At 42.7% G+C, this 16,353-nt stretch overlaps 5 protein-coding genes across 7 annotated transcripts in view; 3 read left to right on the top strand and 2 right to left on the bottom strand.

Moving 5' to 3' along the window:
- The window catches only part of TCTN1 (tectonic family member 1), a 77,392-nt gene extending 71,216 nt beyond the window's left edge, over nt 1-6,176 (bottom strand). Inside the window, exon 1 of the mRNA XM_050749746.1 lies at nt 6,173-6,176. The gene's annotated coding sequence lies outside the window, so the exon portion shown is untranslated. The remainder of the gene's footprint in view (nt 1-6,172) is intronic.
- The window catches only part of GPN3 (GPN-loop GTPase 3), a 637,401-nt gene that overhangs the window by 499,966 nt on the left and 121,082 nt on the right, over nt 1-16,353 (top strand). The window lies entirely within an intron of this gene.
- Nucleotides 1-16,353, top strand: part of VPS29 (VPS29 retromer complex component) — a 444,410-nt gene that overhangs the window by 346,530 nt on the left and 81,527 nt on the right. The window lies entirely within an intron of this gene.
- LOC126931527 (peptidyl-prolyl cis-trans isomerase NIMA-interacting 4-like) overlaps nt 1-16,353 on the bottom strand; it is a 773,797-nt gene that overhangs the window by 693,555 nt on the left and 63,889 nt on the right. The window lies entirely within an intron of this gene.
- Nucleotides 1-16,353, top strand: part of PPTC7 (protein phosphatase targeting COQ7) — a 49,886-nt gene that overhangs the window by 1,675 nt on the left and 31,858 nt on the right. The gene's annotated exons all lie outside the window — the stretch shown is intronic.

The raw sequence follows: 16,353 nt of genomic DNA, 5'->3' as shown, positions 1-16,353 counted from the left end.
ACGACCCCCATTTTAGAGAGGAGGAAACTGAGGCCCACAGCGGTCAAGTCGTGTGCTCAAGGTCACAACCCGAGAGTGTGACCGGTCTGTCCGAGTCCAGAACCACACTCTCGGTCTCACTCGGCCGTGCCAGCCCTGGGCGACCTCGTCCCCTTCCTGGGCGACACCTGCAGGCTCCTAACCTCGCTCTGGTTCCCTCTCGCGTGTCCCGGGGATCCTTGCCTCTTCGCGTGCTCCCGACACCACAGCCCGGCCCAGGCTGTGGGATCAGGCAGTCGTGAACCCCCAGACAGCCCGGCCGTGTTATTTCGCCGCCTGGATGGTGACCAAATCTTCACCCTATTCGCAGTCTGGCTATGGGGGCTGCTGGCTTGGCGAAGAAACCCTCACAGCGTGTTCTCCCAAATTGATCTTGTCCACTTGCGGTCACTTGGGGGTTGGCAGAGTCGCCTTAATCCAAAATAGAATGGTCGAACCTACTTGTAGACTGCAGCCGGGAAAGCTTTGAGATTGGTCACAGCCTTTTCAGGCCACAGGTGCTCCCTGAGGCCTATTCCAGTTATACCTTTGTGGGGTGGGAGACCAGGGAGAGAGCTGGCAGAAAGGGCTAAATATAATTCACAAGCAGTCAGGAACTTTATCATAATGTACGCCTTAGGAGATTTTGTGTATGCTATGGGATACTGTGCCGTTAAAACTCTGAATGAATAAAGCACTCGCTTTGAAGTTGAAGGACGTGTTGTCATTGAACTTGGGTTCAAATGTCACTTTGATTTCCCTTCCCAGGTGAGACTAAGTTTTTGGTTACTTTAAATTTCATATGCTGAGGCAGAGTTTGGCATTGGAACAAATGGTTCTGTAACTTTTTTATGACAGTAATTATTTTTTAATCTGATCTCAGAATAATTGCCTAGTATCTTTGGTTCTACCACATGTAGTGTTTGTGAACATGGGAATGGAAAGGTTGTTCTCAGTTTAATTTATGAATGACCCCATTATCTGGGTTGAAGAAAAAGCATTTAATATTTAGGCAACGCTATTGATATTCACGTGAGAGAGACTTAGAAAGGTCCTGCAGCTTGCAGATTGAAATTGTACAAATCCACCCTGAAGTCAGCTGTCAATAGCTATCTTTTCCCTGATACATTTAGAAGTGCCTCACTCAGTGAGCTTGTGACCTGTGCTGCTTTTGTTTAGTTTTGTTTTGTTTTAGACGGCAGGCTGGAGTACAGTGGTGCAATCTCGGCTCACTGCAACCTCCGCCTCCTGGGTTCAAGCGATTCTCCTGCTTCAGCCTCCCGAGTAGCTTGGATTATAGGCGCCCACCACCATGTCCAGCTCAGTTTTGTATTTTTAGTAGAGATGGGGTTTCACTGTGTTGGCCAGGCCGGTCTCGAACTCCTGAACTTGTGATTGGCCTTGTGTTCGCCTCGGCCTCCCAAAGTGCTGGGATTACAAGTGTGAGCCCGGCCCCTGTGTTGCTTTTTAAAGTTTCGTTCATAACATAAGATAGGGGATAATGAGCCTCTAAGGTTCACCTTATAAATCTGTATGCTGGGCTAGGCGTGGTGGCTCATGCCTGTAATCCCAGCACTTTGGGAGGCTGAAGTGGGTGGATCACCAGGTCAGGAGTTCAAGACCAGACAGACCAATATGGTGAAGCCCTGTCTTTACTAAAAATACAAAAATTAGCCAGGCGTGGTGGCGCGCGCCTGTAGTCTCAACTTCTCAACAGGCTGAGGCGGGAGAATCACTTGAACCAGGGAGGCAGAGGTTGCAGTGAGCCAAGATTGTGCCACTGCACTCCAGCCTGGGCGACAGCGAGACTCCCTCTCAAAAAAAAAAAAAAAAAGAAAATCTGTATGCGGCTTTTGTGGAAGATCTGTGACTTGATTGATGATTTGTGGAGTATTTAAATGTGTCAAATCCTATATTGAAGCTTGATTTTAAAATTTTAGAAGGCTGGGCCGGGCATGGTGGCTCACGCCTATAATCCCAGCACTTTGGGAGGCCGAGGTGGGCGGATCACCTGAGGTCAGGAGTTGCAGACCAGCCTGGCCAACATGGCGAAACCCATCTCTACTAAAAGTACAAAAATTAGCCAGGAGTGGTGGCACACGCCTGTAATCCCAGCTACTAGGGAGGCTGAGGCAGGAGAATTGCTTGAACTTGGGAGATGGAGGTTGTAGTGAGCCGAGATCGCACCACTGCACTCCAGCCTGGGTAACAGAGCAAGACTTGGTCTCAAAAAAAAAAAAAAAAGCAATATGATACAACAAAATTTTGGAAGGCTACCTTCTCAATGGAGTGGGATATTTACAAGAGATGGGGGGATTTTGGTCAAACCCATTCTAAAAAAGTATAAACGTAATTTCATGCCCTAGACATCCTGATGGAAATCCAGCGAACTTTGATGCTCAGCTTTGCCACTTAGTAGCTATGTGATATGTGGTCTTGGGCAGAGCCTCTCTTGAGTCTCCTTTTCTTTATCTGGACTAGGGGATGAAGGGAATGGACGACCTGACCCTTAGTGACTACAGCTTCCGACCGTCATCTCATATTTCCTTTTGTTATTTTCTTTTTTTTGGTGGTGGGGGGGTGGTACGGAGTTCCGCTCTTGTTGCCCAGGCTGGAGTGCAATGGCACCATCTCAGCTCACTGCAACCTCCATCTCCCGGGTTTAAGCGATTCCCCTGCCTCAGCCACCTGAGTAGCTGGGATTACAGGCGTGCGCCACCACACCCGGCTAATTTTTGTATTTTTAGTAGAAACAGGGTTTCATCTTGTTGGCCAGGCTGGACTCGAACTCCTGACCTCAGGTGATCCACCTGCCTTGGCCTCTCAAAGTGCTGGGATTACAGGCATGAACCACCACGCCCGGCCCATATTTTCCTTTTGCTTTGAATAGATGGCACCCTTTGTTGTTCTGCACCTTAAATGACAGGTGTCATGGGCACCTTTGGTAGATGCCTGTTTTGTGTGTAGCACTAAACCAGTGGTTTTTAGCTTTCCTTGGTTCACAACCCCTGAGGATCTTTGTCCAAGAGATTTCTCCTCAGGACCCTGTGCGCAGAGATAAAATTTTGCATAGGCTCTTAGGAACTTTGCTGACTCTGTGACTCCTCTAATACCACCTAGAGGTCCATGCATAGGAATCAGATCAAGAACCCCAGCTCTGTACCCTTCTTGAAGGGAATGCCAGTAGACACAGTCAGATAGTGGTTGCTGATGTAACCAAAGGGTGGTTGTTAGCCATGTTTGACAAAGATCAAGCGTGCACATATGCAAATGGTAGGGGATAGGGGAAGTGAAGGACAGGTTCTCCAGGACTGTCCTGTTATGGAGGAGCTCTTCCGGACGGCAGTCTTGGGAGCCACCTGAAATAACTTCATGAGTTGGCCTCATTTGATCCTTGGCTGTCTTGAACCAGTTCATATGATGGTGACTTCTATTTTATTGATACTGTAAAAGGTGATGACTTTTTTTTTTTGAGACAGAGTCTTGCTCTGCTGCCCAGGCTGGTGCGATTTCGGCTCACTGCAACCTCTGCCTCCCAGGTTCAAACGATTCTCGTTCCTCAGCCTTCCAAGTAGCTGGGACTACAGGCATGTGCCACCAGGCCTGGCTAATTGTTTGTATTTTTTTTAGTAGAGACGAGGTTTTGCCACGTTGCCCAGGCTGGTGTCGAACTCCTGACCTCATGTCATCCACCTGCCTCAGCCTTCCAAAGTGCTAGGATTACAGGTGTGAGCCACGGTGTCTGGCTAAGGTGATGACTTTCAGTGACTCTTTAATACTGCTGTCTACTCTAGAGTTTGGAGTTACAAACTGAATTACATTAAAAGGCTGTGTTGAGTAATAACGTTACGTTGAACTTAAGTGCTTTTTGAACCTTTTGGTTCTGTAGATAATTAATTTTCTTTGAATTGACACCGTATTTATTACTGAGTATCTGTGTAACCGATTATTTACTGTGGTCATCTAGGACTCCTTGACTGGATTGAAAACTGTTTCTTTCTTTTTATATGAGAAAGAGAAAGCTTTGTTTCTTTAACTTAAAATTTATCTGTCCTATTAGTCATGCAGTGACTAATAGTACTTGGTGCTTCACAACATTTTGTGTAGTCCCCACTGGATTTCTTTTTGGAAGAACCAACTATAGTGGGTGTGGTGAGACATAGGAACCACTCCTATCATTCTCTGGAAAATTGACAAAGGTGCTTTCTCTTTACTAGGTCCAACAGGAGTAAACCAGTACTAGCGGGAGCTATGTACACTTTTCTTGTTCCTTCTTCCCTGTGGCAAATTCCAAGTTCTCTTATTACTCTATATGGCATGGCTTCCTAGGTGCACAAAAATATGAGAACTGCATGGTGTAATAGCTGGGCTTCCCACAGCCTTGATGCTACTTAACAATAGAATCAAAGACTGTTGAGAATTGTAACACTTAGAAACCTTGGAGTCTAGTTTTTTTCACCTCACTGATGAGAAAACAGGCCTCCAGAGAGTCAGATGACTTCCCCAAGGTTACTCTACTAGTTACGGGAACTGAGGTTGACACCTATCTCAGTCTCTTAACTGAGACTGTCTTTCCCAGCCCTCTCCCCGTTAGACTACTGGTCAGGTTTTCTTGATGATATATGTGAATTAAAAACCAGTCAGTCTCCTGATACTTTTGTCCTTCGAATGCTTTTCCTGGGTGTGTGTATGTGTGTGTGTTTATAACTTCTTTATTCACTCTGACTCATAACTGAAGTGCAACAAAAACTCCTCTGCATGCTAAACCACAGTTTACAGAAACCACTTATTTTAAAAATGGCAGCCTGGTCTGTGCCATATAAAATTTGACCTCTGAATATTGAGTTGTAAAGTATTTATTATGAAACTGTGGGATGTTTATTTAAGCTTGGTTAAACTTGAAGCCTAAAAATGAAATTAAAATAATTTCATATCCCAGCCTTTGGATCTGATTTTGATCGTGGTCAGGATTTTGAAGTGTTTTTGTGAGTAATGTCTGTCTTAAAAGTGGTTGTCTTAAGGTATAAAGATCGTGTGAACAAAATTAAGATCTAAGTTCTATTTAGGAAGTGAATGGATGAGGTAGAATTTGGTGTTCTCAAACAGTGATGATCATTTTAATATACTTATAGAACCTCTATTCTGAAAGTGAGTTGTCCATTTAAAAAAGTAGTCACCTTGAGAGTGTGTGTGCCCGCTAACATCAGTCTTTCAAGAAGTCCTCGTTGGAATTTTCCTCAGCTAGATTTCAAGCCATGTCAGGACACCAGTCTCATTATATTACCATAATTTTCTTTCTTTTCTTTTTTTTTTTTAAATTTTATTTTAAGTTCCAGGATACATGTGCAGGATGTGCCATAATTTTCTTTCTTTTTTTTTTTTTTGAGACAGAGTCTCGCTCTGTCGCTCAGGCTGGAGTGCAGAGGTCGGATCTCAGCTCACTGCAAGCTCCACCTCCCAGGTTCACGCCATTCTCCTGCCTCAGCCTCCCGAGTAGCTGGGACTACAGGCGCCCGCCACCTCGCCCGGCTAGTTTTTTGTATTTTTTAGTAGAGACAGGGTTTCAGCGTGTTAGCCAGGATGGTCTGCATCTCCTGACCTCGTGATCCACCCGTCCCGGCCTCCCAAAGTGCTGGGATTACAGGCTTGAGCCACCGCGCCCCGCCCATAATTTTCTTAAAGTCAGATTCCAGCTTCATCTACCTGTTGATAGCAAATATGACCTTGAGTGAATTTTTTTTTTTTTTTTTTTTTTTTTTTTTGAGACAGAGTCACGCTCTTGTGCCCAGGCTGGAGAGCAGTGGCGCGATTTTGGCTCACTGCAACCTCCGCCTCCCAAGTAGCTGGGATTACAGGCGCCCACCATTATACCTGGCTAATTTTTGTATTTTTAGTAGAGATGGAGTTTCACCATGTTGGCCAGGCTAGTCTCAAACTCCTGACCTCAGGCGATCCACCTGCCTTTGCCTCCCACAGTGCTGGAATTACAGGCGTGAGCCGCGCGCCCAGCCCTTTGAGTGAATTTTTAAAAACTGATATGTATAATTCACATTCCATAGCATGTATCCTTTTAAAGTGTACAGTTCAGTAGTTTTTACATTCACAGAGTTGTACAGCCGCTGCCACTATCTAGTTCCAGAATGTTTTTCATCACCCCCCAAGAAACCCCCTATCCATTAGCAGTCACTCCCCATCCCCCAGTCCCTGGCAACAGAAACTAGATTCTGTGGATTTGTGTTTGAGACATTTCATACAAATGGATCATGTAATATGTGGCCTTTCCCTTAGCATGTTTTCCCTTAGCATGTTTTCAGAGTTGATCCATGTTGGAGCATGTGTCAGTACTTCCTCCCTTTTTATGACTGAATAATGTTCCATTGTATGAATATACCACATTTTGTTGATCCATTCATCTGTTGATGGGGCCACTGAATTGTTTCCACTTTGGGCTGCTGTGAATAGTACTAAGCACATTTGTGTACAAGCTTTTGTATGGACATATGTTTTTAATTTGAGGGGATATATACGTAGGAGTAGAATTGCTGGGTCATATTGTAACCTTGTTTAACTTTGTGAGAAATATAGCTCTTTTTTTATGTAGTTATATGGTATTAATATACATATAATTACTTTATATAAGCGAAAATATTTTTTAAATTGCAGTAATCAAATATATAAATTCTGAGATCAGTCGGTGTTTTAAATATGCCTGATTTCATAATGAGCTGTGTGCTTCCAAGAGAATTGTGGAATATTAATAAGGAAGTGTGACTGGGTTTAGTAAAAGAGCCGTCTAGGACTAATGAAATAGCAGGGTTTAGGAAGCCACTGACTAGTGGCTTTCTGACTATTCTGAGTGTTCTTTCATTCTGTAATACGTAAGATTACAGGGTTGATGGATAGAGGTTTGCTGTTTGCTTTTTAAACTTCTGTTCCTTGATATTTTTCTCATTTTGCTATATAGGTGTATTGCAGTTTTTATAAGGTACTTATAAGGTACCTTTATTTTTGAAGTCATTTCCTCATTTGTTATAGCTTCAGAGCTACTTTTCCTTTCTTCACAACTGTTTTGAGATTTTTCTAGCTTAGTTTAAAATTTTCCTAACTTACAGTTTATCTCTCAATTTCTTAATCTCTTCAAAGGATTCTGGTTGAATCCTTCTGTAGTGCAAGTAATTGAATTTTAGAAGCATAACTGTTTACTTTTTATAAGTGCCTTTTTAAAGGAGGTTTTAAATTGTAGCAGAAGGTAGATTATAGATGGAAGCTGTTGTGGAGGTTTCTTTTTTTTTTTTTTTTTTTTTTTTGGAGGTGGGGTTCCTGGATGGGAGGAGGCTGTACCCTGAACTTTAGCACTGCTTTATGAAACTGGGCAATACATAACCTGAATGGTTGCAACAGTATCCAAATGGAGTTTGTACTAGTGTATGACACCAGAAGCACTACACCAGGTTAGAATGTGCCCTACAACCATGTCCTTTGAGTAGCTCAAATGCTAAAGTTAAGTTCAAGCTAAATGTCAAATTCATTTTATGTTCCCATGCCTTTTAGAGAGAGGTCTTGCCTGGGGCTTTAGGTTCAGAAGTTTTAGGAAAATGCTTTGCAAAAGTAAGTTAGCAGTATTTTATTTCTTTTTTTTTTTTTTTTTTGAGACGGAGTCTCACGCTGTTGCCCAGGCTGGAGTGCAGTGGCGCGATCTCGGCTCACTGCAAGCTCCGCCTCCCGGGTTCCTGCCATTCTCCTGCCTCAGCCTCCTGAGTAGCTGGGACTACAGGCGCCCGCCACCGCGCCCGGCTAATTTTTTGTATTTTTAGTAGAGACGGGGTTTCACTGTGGTCTCGATCTCCTGACCTTGTGATCCGCCCGCCTCGGCCTCCCAAAGTGCTGGGATTACAGGCTTGAGCCACCGCGCCCGGCCAGCAGTATTTTATTTCTAAAGAAATTTGACTTTTCAAACTGGAAGTTTTAGTTTATTAAAAATAATGTGAGCTTGCCTTTCAAACTTAGATGTTAACTTTTGGTCTCTTTTTAAGAAGTGATGTCCTGGATCCTAATTTTTGTTGTTAGCAACAAAATTTATGAGTCTGTCTTGTTTGGGAGTTGTCATATATTTTTAAAATCTGATAGGGGCCAGGTGCGGTGGGTCACGACCTATAATCCCAGAACTTTGGGAGGCCAAGGCAGGTGGATCATTTGAGGTCAAAAGTTCAAGACCAGCCTAGCCAACATGGCGAAACCCCGTCTCCACTAAAAGTTTAAAAAAAAAAAAAAAAAAAAAAAAAAAACCGGCATGGTGGCATGCACCTGTAATCCCAGCTACTAGGGAGGCTGAGACATGAGAATCACTTGAACTCTGGAAGCAGAGGTTGCAGTGGGCCGAGATCGTGCCACTGCACTCCAACCTGGATGACAGAGCCAGTCTCTGTCTCAAGAATAATGATAATAATAATAATAATCTGATAGGGAGTTTTCTATTTCCCTGAGAACTAAAATAATTTGTTTCCTAACAGTTCACAAAATTGCATGTCATAAATCAAGACTTTTTGTAAAAGCTGACCTATTGCAGAGGGCATTAGGCTAACACACGACTTATTATTCATTTCAACTTGAATTGACAACTGGCACAGCTCTTTCAATTTAGTTTAAAGTTTTTAAAGAAGAAAAGATGTGCTAAATATTTTTGAATAAAATCTCCAACAGGAAAAATCCCCAACAGGATTGGGGATTGAGGATTGGGGAATGGGGAAGGATAGAAGCTTTTCTTTAAGGAGTAAAAATGCTTCATTCTTTTTTCTTCTAAGCCAGTTGTTTGATATCTAACACAAAACATGATTCTCCCATCCTTCTAGTGCTTTATATAGTGCCTTAGAAGTTGCAAAAGCATTTATATTTTACCTTATTTAATCTTTGTAACTACAAAGCTGCTGCTCTTATCTCCACTTAATCTGAATCTGTTTCCTCATCTATAAAATTGACACATCAAATATGGAGTATAGTTAGTATTATATTGGGACTTGAACCTAGGTCTCTTGCTTGCATGTCTAATGCTTTTATTTTTATTTATTTATTTATTTATTTTTTAATTATTGTAGAGACAGAGTCTCTCTGTGTTGCCCAGTCTGGTCTCAAATTCCTGGGCTCCAGCGATCCTCCCACCTCAGCTTCTCAGAGTGCTGGGATTTAAGGCATGAACCACGTGCCAGCCTGTGTAGTGCTTTTATTTATTTATTCATTTAGAGACAGAGTTTTGCTCTTGTTGCCCAGGCTGGAATGCAGTGGCGCAATCTCCGCCTCCCGGGTTCAAGCAATTCTCCTGCCTCATCCTCCTGAGTAGCTGGGATTACAGGCATGTGCCACCACACTCGGCTAATTTTGCATTTTTAGTAGAGACAGGGTTTCTCTGTGTTGGTCAGGCTGGTCTTGAACTCCTAATCTCAAGTAATCTGCCCGCCTTGGCCTCCCAAAGTGCTGGGATTACAGGTGTGAGCCACTGTGCCCGGCCTGTGTAGTGCTTTTTAAATAATGGCTGTTTAGTGCTTATAAAAGTAACACTTCTTCAGAGAAGTACCACATAAAGCACCTATAATTTATAACTCAGCTATAGTAAGCTATAGTCATTGTGGTTCCCTCTAGCCTTTGTGTATATAATTGTATACATGTTATTAAATAACCTAGAATACACATTAGATTAATATTCATTCTACTCTGTAAAGCTTAAAAAGTTGCAAGAGTATGCAAATGGAGTTTGTAATAGTGTATGACTCCAAAAGCATGTTGGAGTGCATGTTTCCATACTGGTAAGCATAACTGCATCATATTCTCCTGCATTTATAGCCTATCAGTTACTAAACCAGTCCTCTATTTGTGGTTATTTAGGTTGTTTCCAATTTTCTGTTATAAATAACACTAGAATGAGTATCTCTTTACATCCGAATATTTCCTCAGGGTAAATTCCTTGAAGAGGAGTTCCTGGGTCAAAGCCTATGAGCATTTGCAAGGCCTTTGATAAAGATGACCATAGGGCCAGGTATGGTGGTTTACGCCTATAATCCCAACACTTTGGGAGGCCAAAGCACGCAGATCCCTGGAGTCGGGAGTTTGAGAGCAGCCTGGCCAACATGGTTAAAAACCGTCTCTACTGAAAATACAAAAATTAGCTGGGCGTAGTGGCAATCGCCTGTAATCCCAACTACTCAGGAGGTTGAGGCAGGAGAATTGCTTGAACCCAGGAGGTGGAGGTTGCCGTGAGCCGAGATCACGCCACTGTGCTCCAGCGTGGGCGACAGAGCGAGACTGGTCCCAATAAATAAATAAATAAATAAATAAATAAAAAGATTACCATAGGTCCCCCAGAAAGGTTATATATTACTTTCCCAACTGCTGTGAAATTGCTCTCATCAGCAAGCTTATTGTGGATCTTGAGTCTGTCTCACTTAAGAATTTATGAATTTACTAGGTTCCCAAATAGTGGTTTTTGAGATGAGTAAGTTTAGAGTTGATGAACTGTTCTAGAATGGATTGAATTGTTGGTGTGAATCCTAAGGACTACAAAATGACTGCAAAAACTTTGCCAGAGACTACGAAAGTGACTTGCTGTAAGGAGTGCTTTCTGCTGAAGGGCCCAGTACTATTTTTACTTGGCGAATTCCAACACATTTTTGCACTGTTCTGGTACTCATTAACAAAGTATTTTGAAAAGAAAGGGAATTTGCTTCTTTTTGGACTACTCTGTACATTGTTATCTTTGTCTTTTTTTTTTTTTTTTTTTTTTTTGAGAAGGAGACTCACTCTGTCACCCAGGCAGGAATGTAGTGACGTGGTCTCAGCTCACTGCAACCTCCGCCTCCCAGTTCAAGTGATTCTCCCGCCTCAGCCTCCCTAGTAGCTGGGACTACAGGCACATGCCACCACATCCGGCTAATTTTTGTATTCTTAGTAGAGATGGGGTTTCACTATGTTGGCTAGGCTGGTCTTGAACTCCTGACCTCATGATCTGCCCGCCTTGGCCTCCCAAAGTTCTGAGATTACAGGTGTGAGGTGAGCCACTGCACCCAGCCACGTTATCTTTCAAGGATGCTGCTACCTAGCAAGTTTTTTGAACTATCAAAATTAGTCTATGCTGTCATTTGAGGTAAATGCAAAAGGTTGGCTGGGCAACAAATGAGGCAAACAAAAAGTCCTTCCGTTTTCACATCTGCTATGTTTGAATAGTAGCAGTTTGGGGCAAGAAAATAAGATTTAAGCTGTTTCCATAAGAGCTAGAAAACTGTCTATGGCCTCTAGGTTGACCACTAATTGGTGGTGAAATCATTAGTGTTTCAATGAAATGAGAAAGTCTAAATAAGGATGCCTTATGTATACATTGTTGTTAGAAATCCATTTCTCTTGGTTTTGAGAGGCCATTTTGATCCTGTCATTTTTTTCTTATTAAAATACACAATTCACCAAACCCTCAATGATCTTTGAATAACAGGGTTAGTGTGTTTTCTGGATGCCTGAAACTGTTTAGTATCAAACCCTATATAGGCTATGTTTTTTCCTATACATACATACATACATACATACCTGTGATAAAGTTTAATTTATAAATTAGGCACAGTTAGAGGTGAGCAGCAATAATTACTGCACAATTCTATACATGCATATTTATAGATCATTTGACTTCAGTGAAGTCAATTAATACTAATTTATAACCATCTTGTTTGTTGTTGTTGTTCCAGGATTTTATGCTTGACCATCTTTTATTCTTTTATTGGAATTTCAAATTGAAAAGTAGTTGAGGTGTTTGTTAGTGGCTTAAAAAAGAGAAACTTTGCCAACATTTTAGTTAGGTGTTTAAAGTGAAAGGACAAGGGGCAGTGTTTCCACTCTCTAAATCATTTTTGAAACTTCACTGGAAATATACATGTGGCAGTGCAATAAGGACAAGAGACGATAAATTGGGAAGCCTGAAATGGAGCCTTTGTTTCAAAACTAGTCCATGCAGTAAATGTAATATTGTATGTGAAATGCAAAGTATAGCCCTATTTGTTTTGTTTTCTTTTCCTAACTGAATGAAGACAGGATAGCCCTATTTGTTAACCTTTGTTTATAAAGAGTTTGTTAAACTGGCTCTTTTTTCCTGCAGTGTGACTTAAAAGTCCCACAGTCTTGGATCCAAGAAAAGGACTCTAGAGAGACTATGTCTTCCTGCCCCTCATTTCACAGATGAGGAAACTAAATCTTAGCGAAACGATTTGACCAGTATCTTAGGTCCAGTTAGTGGCAAAGAAAGTTGGGAGCAGTGTTATCTCCAGACTTTTCTTTAATGCTCTTTCCATCAGCTCAGTCCTCTCTTTGTCTTTTTTTATTTTTATTTTTTGAGACGGAGTCTCACTCTGTCACCCAGGCTGGAGTACAGTGGTGTGATCTCTGCTCACTGCAGCCTCCACCTCCTGGGTTCAAGCAGTTCTCCTGCCTCAGCCTCCCATGTAGCTGGGATTACAGGCACCCGCCATCATGCCCGGCTATTTTTTGTATTTTTAGTAGAGATGGGGTTTCACCATGTTGGCCAGGCTGGTCTTGATCTCCTGACCTCAAGTGATCTGTCCACCTTGGCCACCCAAAGTGCTGGGATTACAGGTGTGAGCCACCATGCCTGGCTTTTTTTTGGGTGGGGGGGGACAGGGGGGGAGTATAGGGTCTTGCTGTATTGTCCAGGCTGGAGTACATTAGCTTTTCTCTACACAGGTGCAGTTGTAGTGCACTGCAGCCTCGACCTGAACTGAAGCCATCCTTCTGCCTCAGCCTCCCAAGTAGTTGAGCCTCCCAAGTAGTTGAGCCACCTTGCCTGGCAGCCTTCTCTTTGAATGGCCTGTTAGAGGAACATCTTGTAGTGAGTTCTGACCCAGAGAATGACACCTTGTGAAACGCTAGGATCCATTACCAGGTTCAATCCCTTTGGAGTTTTTGGCTAAAAGTTTGTATACCAGATGATTGGTGTTCTAACTTTTCATGTGTGGTCAGCTGAATTCATTGTTTATTGGTTGCTTCCTATTAGTTCCTGACAGGTGTTTTAAAGACTAATGAACAAAACAGACTTCAACCCTGATGTTTCATAGTCCTGTGGGGGAAGGCAAACATGCACAGGACTGGTGTGAAAGAATACGCATGAGGGCCGGGCGCGGTGGCTCGTGCCTATAATCCCAGCACTTTGGGAGGCCGAGGCGGGTGGATCACCAGGTCAGGAGATCCAGACCATCCTGGCTAACACGGTGAAACCCCGTCTTTACTAAAAATACAAAAAAATTAGCCGGACGTGGTGGCAGGCGCCCGTAGTCCCAGCTACTGGGGAGGCTGAGGCAGGAGAATGGCGTGAACCCGGGAGGCGGAGCTTGCAGTGACCGAGATTGCGGCACTGCACTCCAGCCTGGGCTACAGAGTGAGACTCCATCTCAAAAAATAAAAATAAAAAAAAATACGTATGAAGTTGTAGGGGCACAGCGTCAGGACTTAAGAGACGGGTTTTTCAGTAAGCTGAGGCAAATGAGAAGAATGGGGATGCTCCAGATTGAGGGCTCAGCAAAGGCAAAGTAGATCCCCAAAACTGTAGCTGTTTCATGGCTGGTAGGGTCCGCATAGGGGGCAGTGTTGAGAATTGATGTTAGAAAATAGACTGAGACTAAATTGTCATGTTAAGGAATTGGGTGGTTTTTTTGTTTGGTTTTGTTTGTTTTTTGGGGGGGTAGGTGGGGAGGAAGCTATAGAAGAGGTCTTTGCTTTTGAAGAGGCAGCACATTCAAATGGTAGAGAATTTAAAAGGTATTCAGAATTCAAAAGAGTGCACAGTGAAGTCTCACCACCCTTGTCTCCAAGCTACAAAGTCCTCTCAAGAGGCAACCAGAGTTACTAGTTTCTGTGTATCCTCCTAAAGAATATTTTACATATACAAGCAAATAAATATATATACATGGAAGGTATTTGACTAGAGAAGTAACATGGACATTGCGATGTTGTAAAGAAACAAATCGATACAGAGGGTGTAATGGGAGAACTGAAGGCAAAAGACCAGTTACGAAGCTACTGAAATAGTCTGAGCTAGAAAGGGCTTTACCTAGGGCAGTGAGAAGTAGTAGAGCTTCAGACTCATTGTAGACTTGGTGATAATTGGTCAGCAGATGAAAGAAAGAGGAGTGGAAATTGATTTAGAGGTTTTGCACTTGGAAGATGCCTTAGGGTTTCTAAGCCTAGAAGTATGGGTAGCTGGGCTGCCGTTAATTAGGGTTGGAAATGCAAAAAGGAAGGATCAAGTTTGGGAACAGAAAATGGCATTGTTTGGTACAAGAGGCAATTTACAAGCAGAACCATCAGGCTTGTGGAATGCTTCTATCCAGCTGGACTGCTAATTCTCATTAGAATAACCTGTGCTGAGAGGCCTAGGCCCACCCTGGCCACACCAACTCAGGGAGTAGGGCTGGGGTTCCATAGGTAATCTCAGTATGCGGCAAGGGTGGGGAATCATTGGGCCAGGTACTAGGCCAGCCAATGGGGATGAAACGATGGTTAGCAGTGTGCGACTCAGCCCTCTGGGGGCTCACAATATACAGAGGAAGAAAAGAGGAGGGAAGATCGCTATAAAGACACTGGTATTATTGTGGTGACAAAGAAAATGGTTAGGCCCATGTATGTATTCCTCATAGTTTTAGGATTTCCCATGTAAAATGAGAAATCTTTGAGTTGGAATCCTGACACAGAGGCGGCGGCAGGCTCTGAATAAGTATTTGCTAAATAAGGTTACTTCAGAGTCCTTCTGGGGAAAATATTCTTTTCAAAGTGCAGGTAAATCCTTTTTTCCTTGTTATTTTTGTAGACAAATATACGTTTATTTTTTAGTACTTGAAAATGTTACTGTTGAATGTTTAATGGAATATTGAATGGTGGTAGATGTGTGACTGAAAGAGCTGAATGGACTACTCATCTTTTATGCATTATCTCTGAGTGGGCATTGTCTTTTGGTTGTGACCACAGACTAGTATTTGTAGAGCTGGCAGCCTACAAACATGGGCCAAAGACTGTTTTCTGATTGCTGCAGTCTAGGCTGGTCTGTTTGCTGCTCACTGGCCTTTCTTAAAGATAGGCATAACTCTCACTTGCCGAATGTTGGCTGTGAGCGGAGCACTGGCAGGTGTTCTGAACAGGTTATCCTCGTTCCTCACACCAGCCCTGTGAAATTGAGGATACGACTCCATTCACAGGTGAAACTACTGAAGCTCAGAGAGCTGCTCAAGGCCACGCTTAGCACATCTTGTTCTGGGGCTGGAGTTTGAACCCAGCTCCAGAGCCTGTGTCCTTGCTCAGTATCCCACATTGCCTTTCCAGTTAGAAATTATCATTTTAGACTTTCTTTTAGGGAGGTAATTTTGGCTGATTGTGAATTCTACTTAGTTATTAGCTATTACTTTTGTTTTAATTAAGGGGTTTTGCTCAACTGTTAACTATTAGTTAAAACAAAAGCTTCACAAGCCTTGTTGAGTTTGGTAGCCTCAGGCCAGCCTTTCCTTGGACCTCCTAAATGCCATAAGCTCTACACTGCATTGTTTGCGCTGATTAATGGTGAGAGGTTCCTGGCATGAGTGTAATAGACCTGGAGGTCAAGTTTCCCTGCTCTTAGAACTCTCACCTGCTATGACTTGTACTTTATTCCTGTAAGTCAGAATCCTAGGGAGTTGCTCAAAATGCCTGTCTCGTCAACCTCTCCTACAACTCATGTTTTCTTTTATCCTTCAAGGCTCATTTCAGACACTTCTTCATGAATCCGTTTGATTCCTTCAGCTATGCATAATCTGACCTTCTTTGCTTTTGTTTTTATTGGTGCATATTTTGCTTTATTGTAGTCATATATCTTGAATCTCCCTGAACTGTCCTCCTCAGACAAAATCACTTCATTTTCAGTTCCCATATGCAGGAAATATTTTATTACATATAAATCCCTTTAGCTCCCTTTCATCGTAGTGTCTTGCATACAGTAAATGTCCAATAAAATATGTTGGATAGTTTTAATATTAAATGTAAGTATAGAATGTAGTTTTTACCTGATTTACATAAATAGTTCTTGTCATCCTTCCCATAAAACTAACATTACTCATTGCTAAAAAATTGGAAAGTATGGGCCAGGCGCGGTGGCTCATGCCTGTAATCCCAGCACTTTGAGAGGCCAAGGCTGATCACTTGAGGTCAGGAGTTCAAGACCAGCCTGGCCAAGATGGTGAAACCCCATCTCTGCTAAAAATACAAAAAATTAGCCGGGCATGGTTATGGGTGCCTATAATCCCAGCTACTCAGGAGGCTGAGGCAGGA

This window comes from Macaca thibetana, chromosome 11 (genome assembly GCF_024542745.1).
Source record: "Macaca thibetana thibetana isolate TM-01 chromosome 11, ASM2454274v1, whole genome shotgun sequence".
NCBI lineage: Eukaryota > Metazoa > Chordata > Mammalia > Primates > Cercopithecidae > Macaca > Macaca thibetana.
Note: the sequence above shows the minus strand (reverse complement) of the source record. Positions and strands in the feature narration are given on the sequence as shown.